Raw genomic sequence first — 24,039 nt, 5'->3', positions numbered from 1 at the left:
GATTCAAGTAAGATTTAGGAACATGCAGGAATGACTCCCAGATATCTTTAGTAATAATATTCTAATCTAACCTGTGTGCCCTGAAAAGATGAGAGATTTTCCCCTTTTTAATCCATTGGGAAAGACCTATTTTTCAAACTTCCACTTATTTTGCTATTAAAAAGTTCCATACCTGTCCATATTAATATATAGTTGTTTGAAAAGATGGACTTTTCCTAAATTGAATTATCTTCTCATTGAGCAGGCTGCCACTAAACTTGATTGTGGTTCTTAAGGTGTGTTCATCAAGAGAAATAATCTAAAGACAGATTCTAAAAATTATCTCCATACAAAATCATTTACTATCTTTCTTAAACAAAAATTGCAATGGCCAGTCTGGCGCTCTTGGCTTCCTTTACTCTTTTTTTTTTTTTTTCCCTTTAGAGTAGGGAAGAGAGAGGGGATGGGAGGGGCAGAGGGAGAGGGAAAGAGAGAATCTCAAGCAGGCTCCATGCTCAGCGCAGAGCCTGATACAGGGCTCAATTTCACAACCCTGAGATCATGACCTGACCCAAAATCAAGAGTCAGATGCTCAACCAACTAAAACACTCAGGTGCCCCTCCTTTACCCTTATTCAGCCATTTACTTTTCCTTTTGCCTTCATATTGAATTTCATCATGTCCTTGGATCAACTGTGTTCTTAGTACCTGTAAGGAGATCTTTTCAATATTGACCAGGCTTAAAAAATAAAGTAAAAATCAACATGTCATCTCTTAATACCAGGAAGCAGACCTGGGATACAGGGTCCGCACCTTACCAGTCCTGCCCTGAAACCCCATCTGTAGCCTGAGGTCCACTCCTTGCTCCATTTCTTCCTAGATTGGATGCTCCTGGCACTGTGTGTACCTGCTCATAAGCTGATTTGTCTTTGTTGTGCTTTTTTGCCTTCTGGGACATACACCTGTTCTTTCTTATTAAACTCTAACAGATCAACTGCTGGTATGAATCACCAAGTTATCTGTCATATTTTTCTGGATATCAGCAGCTAAACTGGACTTCATATCTGGCTCACCCTAGTAAAAATCACTATTTTCTTAATACTTGACTCCACTTACCTGACTTATCCCATCCCTTACAAGAGCTTTAAAACACATTTCTAAAAAACACTGAATCAGGTGTTTTTATTGAATTTTCCAGATAATGACTCCTTTTCCATTTTAATATGTAAATCTACTGATGACAACATGGATGTTATGAACAACCTCTAGAATGTGTATTAAGGGATGGGTTTCATCCAATATTTATTCAGAAATACACGAGTATCACCATGTACTAGCTACTAGAGCTACACAAGGGATATGACAATGTCTCTGCTTTTAGGGGACTTTGTAGAGTAATACAGACAACATGCTATCAAAATAAATTAATATATGTAGAAATTAAGAAACAAATGAACGGGGGGGTGGAAAGAGAGAAGCAAACCATAAAATATATCTCTTAACTATAGAGAACAAACTAGGTGGCTGGAGGGCAGGTGGGCAGGGAATGCGCTAGATGGCTGATGGTTATTAAGGAGAGTGCTTTTGATGAGCACTGGGTGTTATATGTAAGTGATGAATCATTAAACTCTACTCCTGAAACTAATATTACACTGTATGTTAACTAACTGGAATTCACATAAAAACTTGAAACTGAAAAAAAAACAAAAACCTTCAAGCTTATAATGATTCTAAACAAAAAATAAATTAATTAACATGATGATCTTTGAGTAATTTTAATAGTATGAAGTAATAAATCAGAGAAATATGAGAGAAATTGCTAAATATTAGCAGTGAACAAAGGCCTGAATGATGAGAAGTCACTAGCTCCAGGACAATCTGGGAAGAGTGTTCTAAGAGAGAGAACAGCAAATGCAACATTTTAGAAGGAAAGATTTAAAAAGTTAGATCACAGGGTGCCTGGGTGTCATAGTCAGTTGAGCATCTGACTCTTGGTTTAGGCTCAGGTCTGATCTCAGAGTCCTGAGATTGAGCCCTGTGTTGGGCTCCATGCTCAGTGCGGAGTCTGCTTGAGTTTCTCTCTCCTTCTCCTTCTGCCCCTCCCCCCTTCTCTCTTTCTCTCTCTCAAATAAATAAATCTTTAAAAAAGTTAGATCACATATAACATGAAGAAAGTTGTATTTTAAAAGAGGAAATTGACATTAGATTCTTTGATAAAGCATAATTCTGGAAAAGAGCCTAAGGTTACATTAACATGAAGTATCATTAATAACGCTAAATACACTTTCTTCTAACAACAGCAAAGAAATATAGAAGTTTACAGACTCAATCAGAATAATTATTGCTCTCCAGATTATATTCGGACTTCTAAAGGTCCCTGGAAAAAGTTTATTGGTGTTACTTCATTTATGTTTTCTTTTTACTCTATAATTATTTTCAGAAAAATGGACACAACTCCTCTAAAATATAAGCTGGAATAGTATAGTTTAGATGGACTAGGCTTCCATCTCAACAATTGCACATTAAAGGTTATATACCTGAGGATAAACCTGACTAAAGAGAAAGCTCCTGATGCAAACTGTAGAGGTCCTCTGCTTTCTTTGGTGTGAGTAACCACAAAAGTGTAGAAAGAAATGACTGAGGTTTATAGTGATGAAACATGGTCATCATCTTTCAACTCTAACTTACTACCCTGAAGATATTGTACACTTATACCAATGAACAAGATACTCCAATATTATCTTTGAAAGATTGCTGAGAGAAATGTTTAAATCTAAACTGAACACTCTGTCATGGGGGAAGGAGTTTGTAAATAGTGGTGGCAGCTGGAATATTTTAAAATATGGACTGCAAACAACAAATTGTTCTTTCTGTCTTTGATCATGGCTAACTTAAATTTAGGAATAGCATTTAAAAGGCATTATACTAGTTTTCAGTACAATGGGTTAGGCAAACAAATCTAAGTTCAATTTCAACCTTTGCCACTTCTATCTTTCTAACCATCTATCCATATTTCATTCTATTGTAAATGTTCAATGCTGATCATGATCAAGAAAATCTAATTTAAAACCTTTATTTCACAAAGAAGAGTTTAGTGACTGGACCAAGGTCACAAGCCTAGAGCAATGACAGCAATCCATAGCCCTATTTGCCCTCTCCACATCTATCAAATAAAATTGATGACTGCCCCCCATTAGCCCATCAAGAATATGCTAGGAAATTAGTATTTTTCTATTACTTCATTTCTTTGATACCACTTTTAAAAATTTTGCCTTATTAATAATGACTGACTATAAAACAAGAGTCCTCTTCTTAAAAATTATCGCTATCTTCTGGGAATTGGGAGGACTGTTAATTCATCAGTTTTAAAATGAGTTGCTCCTTAGCAACCTCAAAAGGTAAAACTGAGGTTTGGGCTAGGTATATATGGATGTATGTATTTGCTTTTTGTTGTAATTATGAACTATGGCTCAAACATCTTTTATTCATTTTAGTTCTTGGGGTAATTATTCTCATCAGTTCACAAATTGCTATCATAGTTTGTCCTCATTGGCACATGAGTTCTTTTGTCATAATTTAGTAATTTAAGAGCTTTCTTGTTTTGTTGTATGTCAAGATATTCTAAGCTCTTCCCGAACATTTCTGTCCCCAGACACTTAATCAGCCATTTCTTCAAAGTGTCTTATTTCCCTTCAGTGAAAAATACAATTTAAAGACCACAATTTATTTGCCATAATGTGCTCATTGCTACTGAGTTGGTCATTGTTTCCAGCCTTTTTAGTAATTAAAGCTAGGAAATACGTGCTTTCATTAAAATATAGTTTGAGTTAACAATCATTCCAATTTCATAAGAGGACTTCAGTATTTTCACTTATGGGTATATATTTTTAGTTATATTTGATATCATAGTTTTCAACCATTTTAATAGCTATTTTCTAAAAACTGCTCAGCGTTTACTTAGCCTGCCTTCATTGTAGAACTTAAAACCGGAATCCATATTGAAGTTAAATTCTTCCTACCACTACATGTACTATAAGAAATGCCATAAAATCCCATGTGCTCATTTCTTATTAAGGAATAGTTGGAAAATTCCCCAAGGTATGCCTAGGAGTGCTTATTATAATAAATTCTAGTATATCTTAATAGTTGAATCAGAGCCTGCATCTAATCAAGCATAATGCTTTCATTGAGGATTTTACTATAAGTCTTCTTGTCAGAACATCTTGGGTTAAAAAGACTATGATTGCAGGATAGATGGAGTATTACCCAGAATATATTAGTTGTACCTTATGTCCCGTTATTTTATTTCCCATATGAAATAGCTTTTCCTGACATGGTTTACCTGAGTCTGTAGGCATGGAGTCACATGCATATGAAGGAATTTATTTATAAAACTTGTGACTAAAATAATATCTCATATTTTTTATTCTTCACTCTATTAATAGAGTACTTATGCAGAGAAACAAAGAGGATGGGGAAAACTGAAGGAGATGGAGCTCTCCTAGAAAGTATGGAAAATTAAATGTGTAAGAGATTTAAGTGATTATATCGTTCGGTGTTTCTAATACCTTGTTATACATAGGAGCATCCAGGGAGCTTAATAAATAAAAATCTTTGCCTGGGTTATACTTTCACAGAGTCTCTGATTTATTTGATTTGGAGTAAGATAGGGTATTTTTTAAAGTTCTTCAGATAAATCTAATGTGTATCCAGAGCTAAGAACCAATGATGTACTCCAAGCTCCTCATAAGATAATTTAAGCCAAAGAAGTATAGTGTGAAGAACATACGTCTGGTTAATAAGAGCCAACTTTATGCACAGGCCAATAAACATCATATATTATGTGCCTGCATGGCATGTCACCTTTTTTTCCTTTTTCAGTTTCTCTGCTGGGTAAGCTAACACTATTTTTGTACCTTTTGTATTACTGCTCATGTAGGTCATCATGTGTACTAGATATCCATGCAATAAGTAAGGAGACATTTCCAGTAGGAAACAATAGACTGAACTTGGCAACAGTTCTTTGGCTGATTTCCACTGGCAGCCCTTCCTATCTGGCTCTGTGTTGGCAAGGTTGAGCATAGAGCAGGTTTAGAGATAACCAGCTTCTACTAATCAGGCTGTTCCTTACACTTTACACTGTAGGTGCATCACACTGATAAAAGGTTTTATTTTATACTTCTCAGTGTTCTTTGCATCTCCTAGAAATATATTAGCTTCTGTTAACTTACTGCAAGTAATAACAACCAAAAGAAATGACAATCTGCCAGAAATTATGGCATTCTCAGGAGGGATTTTCACAGTTTACAAGAGCAAAAAATAGCCTAAATGTGCTCATTTATTATGGGTTTTTTTGGGGTCTTTTTTATTCTTTCTTGCTCTACTTAAATACTTGAATACTGGATGTTATAAAGCACAGGGCATATATTCGTCATCTTGCTAAACTGAAATATATGCACTACAATATACTGAAATACGTTTTACTAAGAAGTCACTTAATTTCACCAAACCTTTATCCACAGTTTTCCAGAATTATCTAGAGAATTATTAAACATATTATGTCTAACTGAATCCCCACAGCTTAAGTCCATGACTATGATTTTCATTTAATTGAAGTAAAGAGCTGGCAAGTCTCTTTTTTAAAACCAGAAGTGGTGTTTTCATTAGATAATATGGTCTGGACAACAAAACTCAAATTTTATATGTAATTACATTAAAAATGATTATGATTTGAGATCAGTTTGTACAGTAGGCAAGAGAATCCATTTACTAAAACCAAGGTTATCATTTGTACCGAATTTAAGGTTTATCTCAATCTTTTTCGAAATCACTGTTGCTCTAATGCAATAGTTCTTATAAAGTCTAATTACCTATAAATCACCTGAGGATCTTAAAGTCTTCTTCTAATTTAGTACTTTTAGACTGAGTCTTGAGATTCTACATTTCTAGAAGCTGCCAAGTGCTTCCTGAGCTGCTTATACATGGCACTTTCAGAAACATAGGACTTTCTTGAGTAGGACGTTACTAGGATGCAGACAGAAGGTCACAAGTCAAAGATTAATAGTTTTCACTGTCAAAAAATACAGTCAAATATTCCAACTTGTCTTTTTTAACACTCTCTGAAGTTACCTATATGTATTGGGAGCTTGTGGCACTTTTATTTAAAAAAAAAACAAACTATATAAGTGATACCTGAAAAAAGTAGCAAAAGTGGAACAACCATTTAATAGCTATGACTTTGTCTTTTTTGTATTGAGATATAATTGACATGTAACATTATAATAGTTTTAGGTGTACAACATAGTGATTCAATATATGTATAGATTATAAAACGATCACCACAATAAGTCTACTTAAAATCTATCACCACACAGATTTTTTTTCCCTTGTGATGAGAATTTCTGTTTTTTTAAAGATTTATTTATTTGACAGAGAGAGACACAGCGAGAGAGGGAACACAAGCTGGGGGAGTGGGGGTGGGGGGGAGAAGCAGGCTTCCCGTGGAGGAAGGAGCCTGATGCGGGGCTCAATCCCAGGACCCTGGGATCATGATCTGAGCCGAAGGCAGACGCTTAATGACTGAGCCATCCAGGTGCCCCTTGATGAGAACTTTTAAGATTTACTAAGCAACTTCCAAATAGACAAACAGTATTATTAACCATAGTCACCCACATTACACCCCTAGGATTGACTTATTTTATAACTAAAATTTATACCTTTTGCTACCGTCACCCATTTCACTCAACATCTACCCCCCACATTTGGCAACACCAAACCGCTCTTTGTTTCTATGAGTTTTTTGTTTTGTTTTTCAGATTCCACATATAAGTGAGATCTTAGAGTATTTGTCTTTCTCTGTCTGAAATGGGTTTTTGTCTGCCATGGCTTTTTAAAAGATAGGAAACAGCCTATATTTTCTATGCTATAATAATCTATAAATTTGCTAACTGAAGTGAAAGGGCTTATGTCAATGTTTTACATGCATTTACAGTACATTAAAAAAAGTTAAGACCATATCTATCTATCTATCTATCTATCTATCTATCTATCTATCTATCTATCTATATATATAACTCAGGTAACAAAAGATTGATCTACATTGCTTTTCCAGACAAGAAAGTGAAAATATTTGACACCTTTTTTTTTTTTTTTTAAAGATTTTATTTATTTGAGAGCGAGAATGAGAGAGAGAGCATGAGGGGAGGAGGGTCAGAGGGAGAAGGAGACTCCCCGCCGAGCAGGAAGCCTAATGTGGGACTCGATCCCGGGACTCCAGGATCATGACCTGAGCCGAAGGCAGTTGCTTAACCAACTGAGCCACCCCAGGCGCCCCTTGACACCATTTTTTCTTGACTACAAACCAGGATCTCTCTAAAACCATATCTGTTTTCCCAAATCCAGTACTATTTTATTTTTTTTTAAGATTTTATTTTTATTTGAGAGTGAGAAAGCATGAGCAGTGGGGAGGGGCAGAGGGAAAGGGAGAAGCAGACTCCCTGCCAAGCAGGGAGCCTGATGCGGGGCTTGATCCCAGGACCCTGAGATCATGACATGAGCCAAAGGCAGATGCTTAACCAAATAAGCTACCCAGGCACCCCTCAAATCCAATACTATGTTAGTGCATTTAACCCCTCAAGTTGTTTCTAGAAACAAATAATGTACCAGAGAGTGGAAAAGTAACAGATTTAAGTTTCTTTTCTCTCCCATCCATCTCCCTCTCTTCACCTGTCCCTTCTCTTCCTCCTCCTCCTCCTCCACACACACACACACATGCTTTGAACATACATGGCTTGCTTCCTAAACAAAGTTTCTGTTCACTTTAACTGCATTTTTTCCTAAATAACCCTTCAACATTTTGAGAGATGGATATTTGGAAATGACTGAAATTCCCTGTGGAAAGAAAGTTGAACCAAATTTAGTATGGATGATGCTCTAGCTAAGCATAAAGTATTTCCAGTGAGGAAAGTAGTAACAGTAAACATGCTCCAGTGGTCTCATGAAAACATGTGATTATAAGTTAAAGTCCAAAAAGTAAAAAGGTTCAATCCATATGCCAAGTCCTTTATATAACACATAAATTTTACAGAAGTAATTAGATTTTGTGTTTTTTAATAAATAAAAAGAACATTACAGTTGAGATTATACTCCAACTACATTTAGTTGGATCTAATTAGAGTAATGATCATCTATCAATGTGAAACTAGGAACTTTTTATTAGATTAATAGATTTTCCAAGCAAATAATACTGAGATATCATGCAAACCAATATTATCTGTACCAATAAATCCCAAAGAAGTTGATTTCCTAAAATAATGTTAAATATCTTCTTATTTACTTGGAAAAAAACCATTATGAATGTATTTTCTATATTGGGTAAATCAAAAGAACTTAATAAGGAAAGTTATTCATATTTTTAATCTCTAAAAATATCTGCCAAATTTTTATAATGTGATAGAACATGCTTGACTGAAATACACAATTCCAGGCTTCAGGCCTTAGGCTCCTCTATAGTGTTAAGCATTTGGATTTATAATCTAATAATGATAATCATGAATTAAAAAATAATCAATATATCTTAATAACTATTACTTCAGCTTATCTTAATGTGTGAGGGTATAATCCTTATTTTAAAAAATAAATTTCTCCAACCCATGGAAGTTTCTTTAAGATAGCATCTTAAAATGAGGAAATCTTTTTTTGTTTTGTTTTGTTTTTCCTCAATGGCAGAACGCTGGCTTCATTCTGCACTCTCATAGTGTGAGATGCATACTGATTTGAAGTGCATGGGAACTTGAAAGACTAAACACACGGTAAGTGAGCAGAGATATACTTACTTTAGTATAAATTTTCACTTTGAATAAATATCATGGGTTTCACATTTCAGAACAGCACAGAATATATATGGAATGAGATTACTTTAAAACATTTAATATTTGAGGGAAATTCAAAATTCATTATCTTTTATCACAAAAAATTGAATGGAAATAATATGATAAAAAAGAAAATCATAAGCATAAAAAAAGACTTCTGTATTTTAATTATCACTGCATTTTTTTGGTATTCCTTATTTTTTATTATTTTGTGACAAGGAAAACTGTCACTTGTACTAACAGTATAAATGCACAGACAGAATAAAACACTATATATTTCCAAGTAAGTAACTATGAACAAGAGAAGATATTTACTTGGCTTGGTAAAGCTTCTCATACACAATGGTAAGAATTATAAAGCCATAAACAAAAATTGAGAAGTGTCTTATTAAAACACATGCACGCACAACAACAAAAACCTAATGTAGTTATCCATGATACCAACTTCAATAAGATCTTTTTTATGGAATATATCTTTGAGCTAATACAATTTAATAGTTTCCAGTGTGCCTGGGTGGCTCAGCTGGTTAAGCAGCTGCCTTCAGCTCAGGTCATGATCCCAGGGCTCCCTGCTCAGCGGGAAGCCTGCTTCTCCCTTTCCCTCTGCCCCTTCCCACCCCCAACCCCACTTGTGTGTTTGCTCTCTCTCTCTGAAGTAAAAAATAAAATCTTAAAAAAAAATAAGTTCCACTTATAATAACAAAGCATTTGTAAAAGTACTGTGGAGTTTAAAACAAAATAACTATCTGATCTCCACTTTTTATTTGATATATAAAATGAAATAGAAAGGATCAACTGGATACGTTATTGTGTTTCATGGATATTCAACTCATGCTTGCTACCCACAGGGGAATTCAAACTATGAGGTAAGGAGAATTATTTTTTTTTTTAAGATTTTATTTATTTATTTGAGAGAGAGAATGAGAGAGAGCACATGAGGGGGGGAGGGTCAGAGGGAGAAGCAGACTCCCTGCCGAGCAGGGAGCCCAATGCGGGACTCAACCCAGGGACTCCAGGATCATGACTTGAGCCGAAGGCAGTTGCTTAACCAACTGAGCCACCCAGGTGCCCAAAGAGAATAATTCTTAAGTTATAGCACTAGCATTACGCATCTAAATTAGTGTTTCCTCTTTCAAAATAGTCATCTTTCTTTTCTAAAATATTTTTAATTATTCTATTAAAATTGTCTTCTGTGCCACAAAAACAATTCTATGAATAGACTGAAGGACAGAAAAACTTTCCTTTGAGACTGAACTTAATTTTATGATTAATAGTTGAACATAATGAAGATAATGCTAAGCTCAAGCACAGCATTATCATTGAGGGCCAAAGATAAGGTATAATGGAAAGGCTGAGGAATTTTTATTTATTTTTTTTAAAGATTTATTTATTTATTTGAGAGAGAGGATGGGGGAGGGCAGAGAAGCTGGAAAGGAAGAAAGAATCTCCAGCAGACTCCTCACAGAGTGGGGAGCTGGAGAAAAGGCTTCATCCCATGACCAAGATTGTGACCTGAGCTGAAACTAAGAGTCGAGGCTTAACCAAATGAGCCACCCAGGCACCCCAAGGCTAAAGAATTTTTAAATGTGGAGTAGAAACTAGTTCTGAAAGCACTTCCAAACAGTGTTAGGAAACATTCATCAGAAGAAGCACTACAGGAATATTAAGTTGCTTCCCAAATGCCTTCCTTAGTGGATATCACTAATGGGGATATACATGTTCTGGACATCACATTTTAAAAGTGAGAACCACTTATGTCATTTAGAATCCCATAGAAGTATGTGTATTTAGAATAATTAAGATTTTCATTTCTCTTGGAGAGGCTAGAACTAAATTTACATGCAAAGTATAAAAAAATGGGGAAAATGGAGATAGACAATTATGGCTAGCCTTACTACCTACCTCCTAATATTTCTTCTCAGGACAATACAAAACAATACCATAGAGAAATAATCCTATGTGGAAAATATATTCTCAGCATACATGGAAGAAAGAGAATAACACACTTCAAATTAACGCTGAGCAAAAAAGAGAAAAGAATACAAAATCCTGGCCTCAACCTTTTGGTTCACAACCTTGGCCTTTCCCCCAGGTGAAATTCACAACTGCTCCCTGACCCAGGAGGGAGGGCAGGGAAAGAATGAAGAAAGAGGTCGGCCACCCCGGACGGGTACATGGAAGGTTTAGTAAGCAAAGAAACTTAGGAGGCTTGTCTTGGACAGCAGCAAGACAGTAGTTCTTTGTACCTATCCACCTGAAACTTAAAAGGTTATATGGAGGCCTTACTGGGGTTCAATCACTGCAACATCCAGACAGTCTCAACAATATCTTGCTCTCTCAAGGTTCCAATTGCCTGGACCAGCTCACGAGTCAACTGGTGGTCATGTCCTCTCCATGACCTTCTTCAACACAACCTCATGCTGTCAGGAGCTTTTACCTAGCAACAGTAGAGAAAAAAAAAAGTAGGGGAGGGAGGCAGATGAAGAAAGGTATGGTAAGGGCCCAAGTGTGATCAGACACCACCACCAGAAAGATTAAGTCCATTCTAAATCTGAAAATACTAAAAATGTAACCATACACATTAGAATACAAGCTACAAGGAGTAAACCTTAAACTGCAGTTGATTCTAAGGGACAGTTATATAATTTAGAGGGAGGGGCATAATTTTCTTTTAAATATTTTATTTACTTGTCAGAGAGAGAGAGAGAGCACAAGCAGGGGGAGCAGCAGAGGGAGAGGGAGAAGCAGACTCCCCAATGAGCAGGTTGCCCAATGCAGGACTCGATCCCAGGACACTGAGATCATAACCTGAGCTGAAGGCAGATGCTTAACCATCTGAGCCACCCAGGTGTCCCAGAGCCAGGTGCAAGTTAAAGGTTAGTCTTCAAAACACACAGATTCTAGGGAGGAAAAAGACAAAAATAAAAGGAGAAGCATCCTTTAGAACTGGAGTAGGAAAGGAACAAGAAGAAATAAGGACAAATTTTAAGATCCCGCAAGACAATTATTAATAAATCCATAAAATAAGGCTTACAACCACAGCCATACCACCACCAAAACAAACAAACAAGAAAAACTCTGACAGAAAGAGTACCTACCATTAAACTAGAAATTCTGTGAAATGCTTGGAAATGTTGAAAATGAACATTAGGAAAATAAATTCATACACAGTAACTGCATAAATTCAGCAAACAGAATTTCATACAATTGAGGAACTTCACAGTTCTAAAAAAAAGTCCACATCCCTCACCAAAAAACAATAAATAAAAGTCCATGAAATGAGAAAATTTAAGTCAAAACTACAAAGAGAATTAAATGTACTTGAGCAAGCACTTAATGACATGAGATCACCTTGAATCAGAAATTTACAAATTACAAAGAGAAATGGATAAAAATCTGGAAGAAAGGAAATGGTTTGAATGAACTCAGCAAAGAAATATAAAAAAGACAAAATTGGCTTAGAAATAAATAATTAATTAGAAGATACCCAAAGTAGAAAAGAGTCAATAATAAAGGGCATCAAAAAAGCCAGAAAACCAAGGAAACAAAGTGACATAAATAAGTAAAAATGATCAGAAAGGAGTAGAAATGGAAGTGACAGTAGTATTAGAACTAGTGAAAATGCGCAGAAGAATTATATTTATAGTATTAGAGTCCCTTGAAGAAGTAAAATAAAACAATGGAATACAGTGATTATGTAAAATTATAATCTAAGAAAACTAGTAATAGAAAAGACCTGAATCTATCACTAAACTTTCACTGGGTACCTAAAAAAAAAATTAACCTAAAATGATCAACCCTGAGACTTATCAGAGTAAAACTTCAATTTCAAAGGTGAAGAATAACTCTTCTAAGCCTGCAGGAAAAGAGTTCGAATAATTAACAAAGGCAAAATATTTTGTAGTCCTTTCAACCTAACTTACAGGATTTCTTGCTTCAGCACCAACATGGAAAGGGCTTGAACTCATCTCTCCAGTACTTACAACAAGGAAAAAAAAAAAAAAAAAAGCTTAATAAACTTAAAGTTAATGACTGTTCTTAAACCCAACAGAAAATTGAAGTTTCAGGACAAAATGTCATGCCCACATATGGAGAGATAAGCAAATCCAGAAAGAAACAGGCAAAATCTACTTATTTGGAACAGAAAGTGATGGAGTCATAAATTGTTTGGAACACATAAATAGTAATTTCAATAAATCACTGGTGTCTGAGAGTGGATTGGTGTAACAATGAGAGACTTCAATGAGTCGCAAATGGGAACCTCCATAGTTTTTGAGTGTTAAGAAACCCCACCAGGTTCTCATGGTAAAGATCTGATAAAGATCTTCTCCTGGTTCTGACCCCCACACCAACAGAAATTCAGTATATCAACAGTGGATTACAGCTGAAAGTTTTAAGATACTGACTTTCTGAGGAAGAATACTTTGTGAAACCCAAAGTTGATAGTGAATGCAAAAACAAACTTACCTACAGGAATATGAACCTATGGTACGGTATCCCCAGTTACAGCAAGCATTAAACACAGCTCAAATACTATCCAGATAAACAAAGTTCCTATTACCCAACATAACATGTGGCTTTCAATAAAAAAATCAAGAGGCATGCTAAAAGGCAAAGAAAAACAGTCTGAAGAGACAAAGCAAGCATCAGTACCAGATTCAGACGTGGTACAAATATTGAATTTACCAGGAGGAAATTTCATATCACCATGACTAATATGCTAAGGATTCTAAAGGAAAAGCTAGACAACTTGAAAAACCAATGGGTAACTTAAGTAGAGACATGAAAACTACTATTCATACTATTTATACGGATAAAAAAGAATGAGTACTCAAACCATGCAAATGCCTGAACATTGAATCCATATTGCCAAATGAGAGAAGCTAATCTGAAAATGCCATATACTGTTTGATTTCAGTTATACAATATTCTAGAAAAAGCAAAACTGTAGAGATGTTAAACAGATCAGTTGTTACCACTAGCATGGGAGGAGAGGAAGAAAACTGAACAGGTACGGTTCGGGTTTTTTTGTTTTTTGTTTTTCTAGTGTGATGAAATTATTTTCTCTGATACTGTTAGTGGTGGATACATGACACTATACATTTGTCAAGATACACAAAAAGTTAAACCACCAAAAATGGACCTTGGTTTACACAAATTTAAAAAAATAAAATCATTTGGGAGATTATAAGATCCTAGAATAGAATGCAGAATATGACAAACAATGTAACTATATTACAAATATGTGAAACAACTTCATTGAGAGAAGAGGTGGAAAGACATTAACCTAAATAACTTTGTAAATGAGTGGAGTCTGCAAGACTAAAGGCAAAATAAACTGTACATAAGCACTGCACTCTACTTGATAAAACTGTTTTCCACATGGATACAGGTTAACAATTTTTTACCAATATTCACAATTCAAGCAACAAAATAAATAAAATAGTATTGGAATATACTCCAAAGTATATAATCCACTTCCATGAGTCTATACAAATATACATAAAATACTGAATACATAAATATAGGAAATAGACAAATCTATGCAGAATGATTATAAATAATTTATGTAGATAGTCTCCCCATGAAATGCAGTTTAACTCTCCACTTCTTAAGTGTGGACTGCATATAGTGAGTTCTTTAAAGAGTACAGTATGGGGGGTAAAACAAAAACAAAAACAAAACCAGTTACTTTATGGTGGAGAAACCTGATAAACACCACCTCAGACAATTGATCAAGTTTTACATCAACAGGGATACATCATGTTGGTAGCAACCGTGATATGATATACTGAAATCAATATTTTACCTCTGTGGTGCTCCTCCTAAAAGCACCTACCCAAAGTCTAAGCATGTAGAAAACATCAGAAAAACCCAAACTGAGGGTTGTTAAATCATCAAAAGCAAGGAAAATATGAGAAACTGTCAAAAGCCAAGAAAAGCCTTAGTGATAGAATGTAATGTGACATCTTGAATGGCATCCTGAACAGTAAAAGGACATTAGATAAAAACTAAAGAAATCTGAATAATATATGGACTTTAGTTAATAATAATATATCAATATTGGGTCATTAATTTTGACCATGCTAAAGTTAGATATTAAGAGCAGAAACTATATGGAGAACATGAGAACTCTCTGTGCTTCATCATTTTCTGTAAATCTTAATTTACAATCTTATTTGATGGGGAAACACTATATATATTACAACTGAGATCAGGAATAAGGAAAGGATGACCACTATCTCCGCTACTATTCAACATTGCACTAGAGATATTTGCCTTTACAATTAGAAAAAAAAAAAAAATCTATTCCATACATAAAAATGCATAAAAAAGAATTAAAACTATCTGTATTTTCACATATGCACTAGAGATATTTGCCATTACAATTAGAAAAAAATAATCTATTCTGTACATAAAAATGTGTAAAAAGAATTAAAACTATCTGTATTTTCACATATCAAATCTTAAAAACTCTAATCAATGATAAAATGAGTTATTTCAGTAACATAGCAAGAAACAAATTAGCATTCAAACAAAAATTAACAGCCTTCGCACATACAAAGAGTAAGCAGTTAAAGGACATAATGGTAGAGAAAAATATTTATAATGGCAAAAAAACAAGGACTAAGTACTTAGGAATAAAACAAAAATGTACAAACCAATATGAAGGAAATTTTACAACTAAACAACTACAACTAAAAAGCACAAAATTAGACTCAAACAAATTGAAAAGCATTTCCCTGCTTGTGCATAGAATGACTCAGCATTATATAATTTCAGTTCTCCCTAATTTACAAATACAATGCAATCCTAATAAAAGCATCAACAAGTTTTTTGAGGAATTAGACATGTTGATACTAAAGTTTGCCTAGAAAACTAAGCATGGATATATATAGCCAGAAAAACACTGAGGAAAATAAACACTCAGTAGAACTACTTCTTCCAGATATTAAAATGTAATATAAAGTCACTAATTAAGACAATGTGGTATTGATACATGAATAGACAGAAAGACCAGAAACACTGATTAGAAAGCCCAGTAATAGACCAAAATATATGTGGAAATTCATATATAGGATAAAGATGGTTTATCAAGTCACTGGGTCAGAGCCAAATGTTTTCTAGGTGGTATGGAACAACTGGGTAATTACATGGAAACAAATCAAATTAGATCCATACATCACACTATACACAAGAATAAGCTCAAAATAGATTGGCGATCTAAAGGTTAAAAGCCTACAAGTACTTAGCATAATACATAGATTTACTGAATTACTATGTTGTATACCTGAAACTAATGTCACATGTATCAACTGTACTTCAATAAACAACAAAAACATACAAATACAAACATACAAAGAAAAAATGGGTTAAGTTTTCTTTAACCTTAGGCATAGGGAAAGATTTTCTACCTATAACAAATATAAATTGACAAATTTGATGTGTGTGGGTGTGTGTGTGTATGTGTGTATGTGTGGTATCCTGCATGGTTTAAAAAATCATAAATACATTAAAAAGACAATAATTGACAATAATTAGGGAAAATATTTACTATATGTATTATATATAAGAATATAACATACATATGTTATATATGGAAGACTAAGAGTAATATCCCTTATATGTAAAGAACATTAAAAATTAGTGACAAAGACCAAAACTGCACTTAAAAGTGGGAAAAACATAGACAATTCAAATAAGAAATAAAAATGGCTTTCAGACAAAATAAATAAATTCACTCAGAATTAGAGAAATACAAATTAATATAACATTAATAATATCATTTCATCTGTCATCATTACATCTATCGAATTGTAAAAGATCAAAAAAAATTCTGTGACACTGGCGAAATAGCCACTCCAATACACTGATGTTTGAAATATAAACCGGTAAAACTCTTTTAGACTAGAATTTTTCAAGGCCTAACAAAACCACATATGCACTTACTGTTTCACCCAGATCTTCACTTCGAGAAACCTATCCTGAAGACACATCTCCATCTGTATGAAAATAGATGTGTATGAAGTTATTATTTGCAACACTGTTTCTGAGTACAAAATATTAGAAATATCCTGTCTGATCATGCAAAAGAAAGTGGTTGAATCAATACTGTCACATTGACAAAATGGAATTCTAAGAAGCTGTTTAAAAAAAAAAAAAAAAACAAAGAGGGATAGTTCTGTCAATTTAAATATGAAGTGTTTTCCAGGATATTTTGTTGTTATGCGCTGAATTGTGTTCCCTAAAATTCATATGCTGAACTCCCACTATTTTAGAATGTGACTGTATTTGGAAATAGGGTCTTTAAAAAGTTAAGTTAAAATGAGGTCATCAGGGTGGGCCCTAATCCAATATGATTAGTCCTAGTAAGAGGAAATTAGGAGAGAAGTACACACAGAGAAGATGATCATGGGAAGTCACAGAGAAATGATAGCTATTTACAAATTAAGGAAAGAGGTCTCAGAAGAAACCAACCCTGTCAACATCTTTATCTTGGACTTCTAGCCTCCAGAATTGTGAGAAAATAAATTTCTGTTATTTAGGCCACCCAGTGTGTGTACTTTGCTATGGCAGCCCCACAAATTAATATAACTGTTAAATGAAAAAGAACATGCCATCCATCATGTAAGGAAGAAGAGGACATAAGAAAATGCACATTTATCTTCTTACCTTTGCAAGAAAAGTGCAGGGAAAATGAGCCAGAAAATAAAAAGGTTGGTTATTTAGAGGGTCTGAGAGGAAAGGACTGGAAAGAAGAGAGAAATAGAATGGGGTGGTAGGGACTGAGAAAGAGTGACACTTATCTTAGTATACATTTTTGTTTAGCCATGATTGTTAATATTTCTAGTACAGTTTCACAAACCCTCAAAAAATTAAACAAAACAAATGAGAACAGAAGGGGCAAAGTGGAATAAAAACAGTAACAAATGAACTGAACTCCATCACAGATGAATAAATAACTACACTGAATAAGAAAGGAGTTAATATTTTACTTTGGAAAATAGTGTCTTGACTAGATACTGTAAGGCTAAAGACAAAAGGAACTGTCCAGAAATACTAAATTCTATTAGTAAATTGGTTTTTCACATAGGTATGGTTTAGCAATTCTGAAATGCCTTTATGTATTTATTAGAATTGACAACATAAGGATATATATTGTATATAATGAACTTAATTTTCCATGTTTAGAGAAAGAAGTTACAAAAGAAAGGGAGAAGGCTAGAATAAACTTATGTTACTGGATTAGAAACAAAGATATCAATATAAATTCATGTTTTTAAATATATAGATAAATATAGAAGTAAAAATTGATGTGTATATTTGGCTGGATTACTCTAGGTGTATTTCCTAGTTCTGTCCGCTGATAGAGTCTAGCTGCAATGCCAACCCCAGCAGCACTAAACACTCAACAGCAACCACATCTGGCTTTCTAAACATAATTATCCAATAAAAAGATTCAGGGCTCTTAATTGTAGCATCTATCTATAGACCTTATCTGTAGCAATTATTACTATGATATTTTCCTAAAGATGACTTTTTTAGTTCCTTCTTTCATTCTACAGGTATTATTTGGAATTTTTCTGTAAACATGCATATCCTCATTCCAACTATGAGAAAGTAACAGACAAAGCCAAAATGAGGGATGTTTTACCAAATAACTAACCAGTATTCTTCTCAAAGAGCCAATATCATAAAAGATAAAAAACAAGACAAAACAAAAAAAACCTGAAAACTGTCACAGATTAAAGAAGGTAAAAAGACAAAACTACTAAATATAATGGGGGATCCTGGATCCCAGAACATAAAAAGAGAATTGGTGGAAAACTGGTAAAATCTGAATAAGGTCTATAGTTTAATTAATAATATTGTGCTAATGTTACTTTTTACATTTTGATCATTTTCCTATGGTTATGCAACATGTTAATGTTAGGTGAAGCTAGTGATGGGTATGCATGAATTCTCTGTACAATTTTTGCAAACATTTTGTAAGTCAAAAAGTATTTCAAAACCAGAAAAAAGGCTAAATTGGTCTCTGAGGACAGAGATTTAAGGTAATAGTTCATCTTTCACATGAACTAGAAAACTCATTGAGAATCTTCACTACAAACAAGCAGAGTAAAAATAATCATGTTATGTACTGTGTTAGAGAAATAATTATGATGATTAGACTATGGTGGGTTAAAAGCTATATTATAATTATCTTTAAATATTTGAAGTGCTGACCAATGATAATTGTTTTGAACTAGTCTATTCAATAATGCCTCCAAGGAAGTGTTGGTGGTTTTAAAGCCCATAATTTCAGTAAGATTCTCACTATTCATTGATATAGTCAATCCATTTTATGAAACTTATCGGATGTTCTAGGAACTCATGGCTTCCAGTCCTCATTCAATTTATGAGGCAGGCAATGAAATCCTTTACAGAAATTCTGGAACTGACACTAACTCTAAATCCTTTTTAAAGGAAAAAGTTTATAATAAGTCTTTTTATCAACAGTGTACTGCCTTGTGAATTTTTTGTTGTCCAAAGATATATAGGGATTTCTGAATTATGTGAGAGATTGGACTCAATGACATTAAATCTCATTCCGGCTAGATTTACTTACTAATCTCAGAGTGTGTGCTAAAGGGGCAGAGATCTATAGACTTCTCCAAAAACAAGGGAGCTGGCAGGCACAATTTCCCTCCTCCATCCTCCAACCTAGACACAAGGACATGTGTGGGAACCAGCACAGCACTAACACTCTTCACCTAACTTGCTAACATTGCATGCCTTACCACTATATTCTCCTGTGGATCTACCTCCTCCAATATTCCCTCAGCCAAGCCCATCCAAATGAAGTGCCACAAGCCTGGAAGTATATTAGCAGCCCCAACAGGGGCTAGTGCCACTCCAGAGTGACTCCTGTTCTGTGCAGAGAGGAAGATAACCCCACACACCAATTTGACTGTGGCCTCACAGTGGGCTGAGGCAGACATCTGGTCTGAATGCAGGCCCCATCCACCAATAAAAGCTTCTCAGGGGACAACACAGGGAGAGCGCCCTGCAGTTCAGTGCTACTCTATCTCTGGCAAAGGTGGGGTGTGACCCAACTCAAGCCTAAGGTGGACCCAGACTAGCCCACTAACAACACAGGGACCAAACCCTACTCCCAACAAGCAAAGATACACAGAAATAAAGGAAAAAGTGGCTCAGCCACAACAGTAGGGTACACACAACACACTAGATGCTCCTGAAGTACCAGTTCTGGTGAACAAGGCACTATAGAACCTCTTCTTAATAAGGCCACTACTTTCAAGAGCAGGAGATGTAGCTGACTTTCCCAACACATAGAAATAGACACAGAATAAGACAAAATGAGGAGCAGAGGAATACGTTCCAAATGAAAGAGCAGGACAAAATCACAGCAAGAGAGCTAACAGAAATGAAGATAAACAACATGCTGGATAGAGATTTTAAAGTAATGGTCGTAAATATAATGGACTTCAGAAAAAAGTGGATGACATCAATGAGACCCTCAAAGAGATAGAAAACATAAAAAAGAATCACAGATGAAGAAGTCAACAACTGAAAAAAATGACTAGATGGAATAAATAATAGACTAGAGGAAGCAGAATGCCTCAGAGACCTGGAGGACAGCATAACAGAAAGCAATTAAGTTGAACAGGAGAGAGAAAAATAATAATAAAAAATGAAAATAGACTTAGGCAACTCACCAACACCATCAAGTGTAATAACATTCACATTATAGGGATCCTAGAAAGAGAAGACAGAGAAAATGAGGCGGAAAATTTATGTAAAGAAATAATAGCTGAACATTTCCCAAATCTGGGAAATGAAATAAAAATCCAGATCCAGGAGGCATGGAGAGCCCCTAACAAAATACACCCAAGGAGGTCCACACCAAGACACAGTAATTAAAATGGCAAAAAACAGTGATAAAGAAAGAGTTAAAAGCACCAAGAGAAAACTGTTATATACAAGGGAAACAACATAAGCTATCAGCTGAATTTTTAGCAGAAACTTGGAAGCCCAGAAGAAAGTGGTATGATATGTTCAAAGTGTTGAAAGAAAAAAACCACCAGCCAAGAATACACTATCCAGCAAGGCTATCATTCAGAATAGGAGAGAGAAAGAGTTTTCCAGACAAACAAAAGTTATAGGAATTCATGACCCCTACCAACTCTACAAGAAATATTAAAGGAGAATTTTTGGGTGGAAAGGAAAGAACATAAATTGGAGTAAGAAAAGTAGGAAGCACAAAATCAGTAAAATTAAGTGTATATTATATATATATATGTATATATGTGTATATATATATATATATATATATGGGTTCAAACTTAAGCGATCATCTACTTACTATGGACTGCTATATGCATAAGATGTTATATATAAACTTAATGGTAAACACAAATCAAAATCCGGTAATAGATACGTAAAAAATACAGAAGAAAATCCAAATATATCGCTAAAGAAAGCCAACAAGCCATGGGGGAAGAGAGAAAGTGAAGAAAGAACAGAGAAGTACTACAAAAAGACATAAAACAAGTAATAGAAGGACAGTAAGCACATACCTACCAATAATTACTTTGAATATACATGGACTAAAGGCTCTAATCACAACACATAGGGTAACAGAATAGATTAAAAATGTGAGACCCATCTATATTTTGCCTGTAAGAGACTCATTTCAGATCTAAAGACAGATGCAGATTGAAAACAAAGGGATAGAAAAACATTTATCATGCAAATGGAAATGAAAAGAAAGCCAGCACAGCAATACATATACTGGACAAAATAGACATTAAAACAAAGATTTTTAACAAGAAACAAAGAAGGATACTATATCGGGCAACCTTGGTGGCTCAGTCAGTTAAACATTGGACTCTTGATTTCAGCTCACGTTATGATCTTGGGGTCCTGGGATTGAGCCTCAAGTTGGCTCTACTCTCAGCAGGGAGTTGCTAAAGGGTTCTCTCCCTCTCCCTGTCCCCCACCCCCACTCACACATGCACACATGTGTGCTCTCTCTCTCTGTAAAATAAATAAATAAATCTTTTAAAAAGTACTATATAATCATCAACAGAACAAACCAACAAAAAGATACAACAGTGGTAAAATTTATGCACCCAACATGGAACACCCAAATACCTAAAGCAGCTATTAACAAACAGAAAGGAAGTTATCAATTGTAATACAATAATAGTAGCGGATTTTAACACCCCACTTAAATCAACAGATTATCCAAACAGAAAATCAACAAGGAAACCATAGCTTTGATTGACACATCAGTTGGATATAATAGATATATTAAAAACATTCCATCCTAAAACAACAGAATACACATTCTTTTCCAGTGGACATGGAACATTCTCCATAATACATCACATGTTAGGTCACAAAACAAGTCTCAATAAATTAAAAAAGATTGAAGTATGCCATGCATCTTTTCCAACGTTATGAAACTAGAAGTCAACCACAAGAAAAAAATCTGGAAAGAACACAAATACATGGAGGTTAAATAACATGCTACTAAATGATGAATAGGTCAACCAAGAAATCAAAGAGAAAATCAAAAAAATAAATGGAGGCAAATGAAAAGGAAGACACAGTGGCGCAAAATCTTCAGGATGTTGCAAAAGCTGTTCTTTGTGTGTAACCTCCCAAAATTGAATCAGAAAGAGAAAATTTGAACCGATTACCAGCAATGAAATTGAAACAGTAACCAAAAATTCCCAACAAACAAAAGTCCAGGACCAGATGTCTTCACAAGTAAATTCTACCAAAAATTTAAAGAGTTAGTATGTTTCTTCTCAAACTATTCCAAAAATAGAAGGAAAGCTTCCAAATTCATTCTATGAGGCCAGCATTACCCTGATACCAAAACCAGATAAAGACGCTACAAAAACAAAACAAAATAAAACAAAAACTATAGGCCAATATCTCTGATGAACATAGAGGCAAAAATCCTCAACAAAATACTAGCAAACTGAATCCAATGATACATTAATAAAATCATTCAACACAATCAAGTGGGATTTATTCCTAAAATGCAAAGGTGGTTCAATATTTGCAAATCAACATGATACATCACATTAACAACAGAAAGGATAAAAACCTTATGATCATTTCAATAGATGCAGAAAAGGCATTTGACAAAGTACAACATCCATTCATGATAAAAACTCTCACCGAAGTAGGTTTAGAGAAAATATACCTCAACATAATAAAGGCCATATCTGAAAAACCCACAGCTAATATCATACGCAATGGGAGAAAACTGAGAGATTTTCCCCTAAGATTAGGAGCAAGACGTGGATGTCCACTCTCACCACTTTTATAAATACAGTACTAGACATAGTAGTAGAAGTCTTAGCCACAGCAATCACACAAGAAAATGAAATAAAAGGCATCCATATTGGTAAGGAAGAAGCAAAACTTCCACTGTTTGCAGATGACATGATACTATATACATATAGAAAACTTTAGACTCCATCAGAACACTATTTGAACTGATAAATTTCATAAGGTTGCAGGACACAAAATCAATATACAGAAATCTGTTGCGTTTCTATATACTAATAATGAAGTAGCAGAAAGAGAAATTAAGAAAAAAAATCCCATTTACAACTGCACCAAAAATAATAGAATACCTAGTAATAAACTTAACCAAGGAGGTGAAAGACCTGTACCCTGAAAACGATAAAACACTGGTGAATGAAATTAAAGATGACACAAACAAATGGAAAGATATTCTATGCTCATAGATTGGATGAACAAATATTGTTAAAATGCCCATACTACCCAAAGCAATCAAAATTCCTATCAAAATACCAATCACAGAACAAGAACAAAAAATCCTAAAATAAGTATGAAACCACACAAGACCCCAAATAGCCAAAGCAATCTTGAAAAAGAAGAAGAAAACTGGAGGTATCACAATCTCAGGGTTCAAGATACACTACAAAGCTAATACGATACTGGCACAAATACAGACACATAAATCAATAGAACAGATGAGAGAGCCCAGAAATAAATCCACAATTATATGGTCAATTAATCTTCAACAAAGGAGGTAAGAATATGCAGTGAGAAAATGACTGTCTCTTCAACAAATGGTGTTTGGAAAACTGGACAGTTACTTGCAAAAGAATGAAACTGGACCACTTTTTTCACCATCCACA

At 34.5% G+C, this 24,039-nt stretch overlaps 1 long non-coding RNA gene across 1 annotated transcript in view; it reads right to left on the bottom strand.

Annotated features, from left to right (window-relative positions):
* Positions 1-24,039, bottom strand: part of LOC144382139 (uncharacterized) — a 195,476-nt gene that overhangs the window by 135,854 nt on the left and 35,583 nt on the right. The window contains exon 2 of the long non-coding RNA XR_013448570.1: positions 16,799-16,851. This is a non-coding gene — a long non-coding RNA (uncharacterized LOC144382139). The remainder of the gene's footprint in view (positions 1-16,798; positions 16,852-24,039) is intronic.

The sequence above is a fragment of the Halichoerus grypus genome, chromosome 6, assembly GCF_964656455.1.
Source record: "Halichoerus grypus chromosome 6, mHalGry1.hap1.1, whole genome shotgun sequence".
Taxonomy (NCBI): domain Eukaryota; kingdom Metazoa; phylum Chordata; class Mammalia; order Carnivora; family Phocidae; genus Halichoerus; species Halichoerus grypus.
The sequence above is the reverse complement of the archived record's forward strand: the minus strand, read 5'-3'. Positions and strand labels throughout refer to the sequence as shown.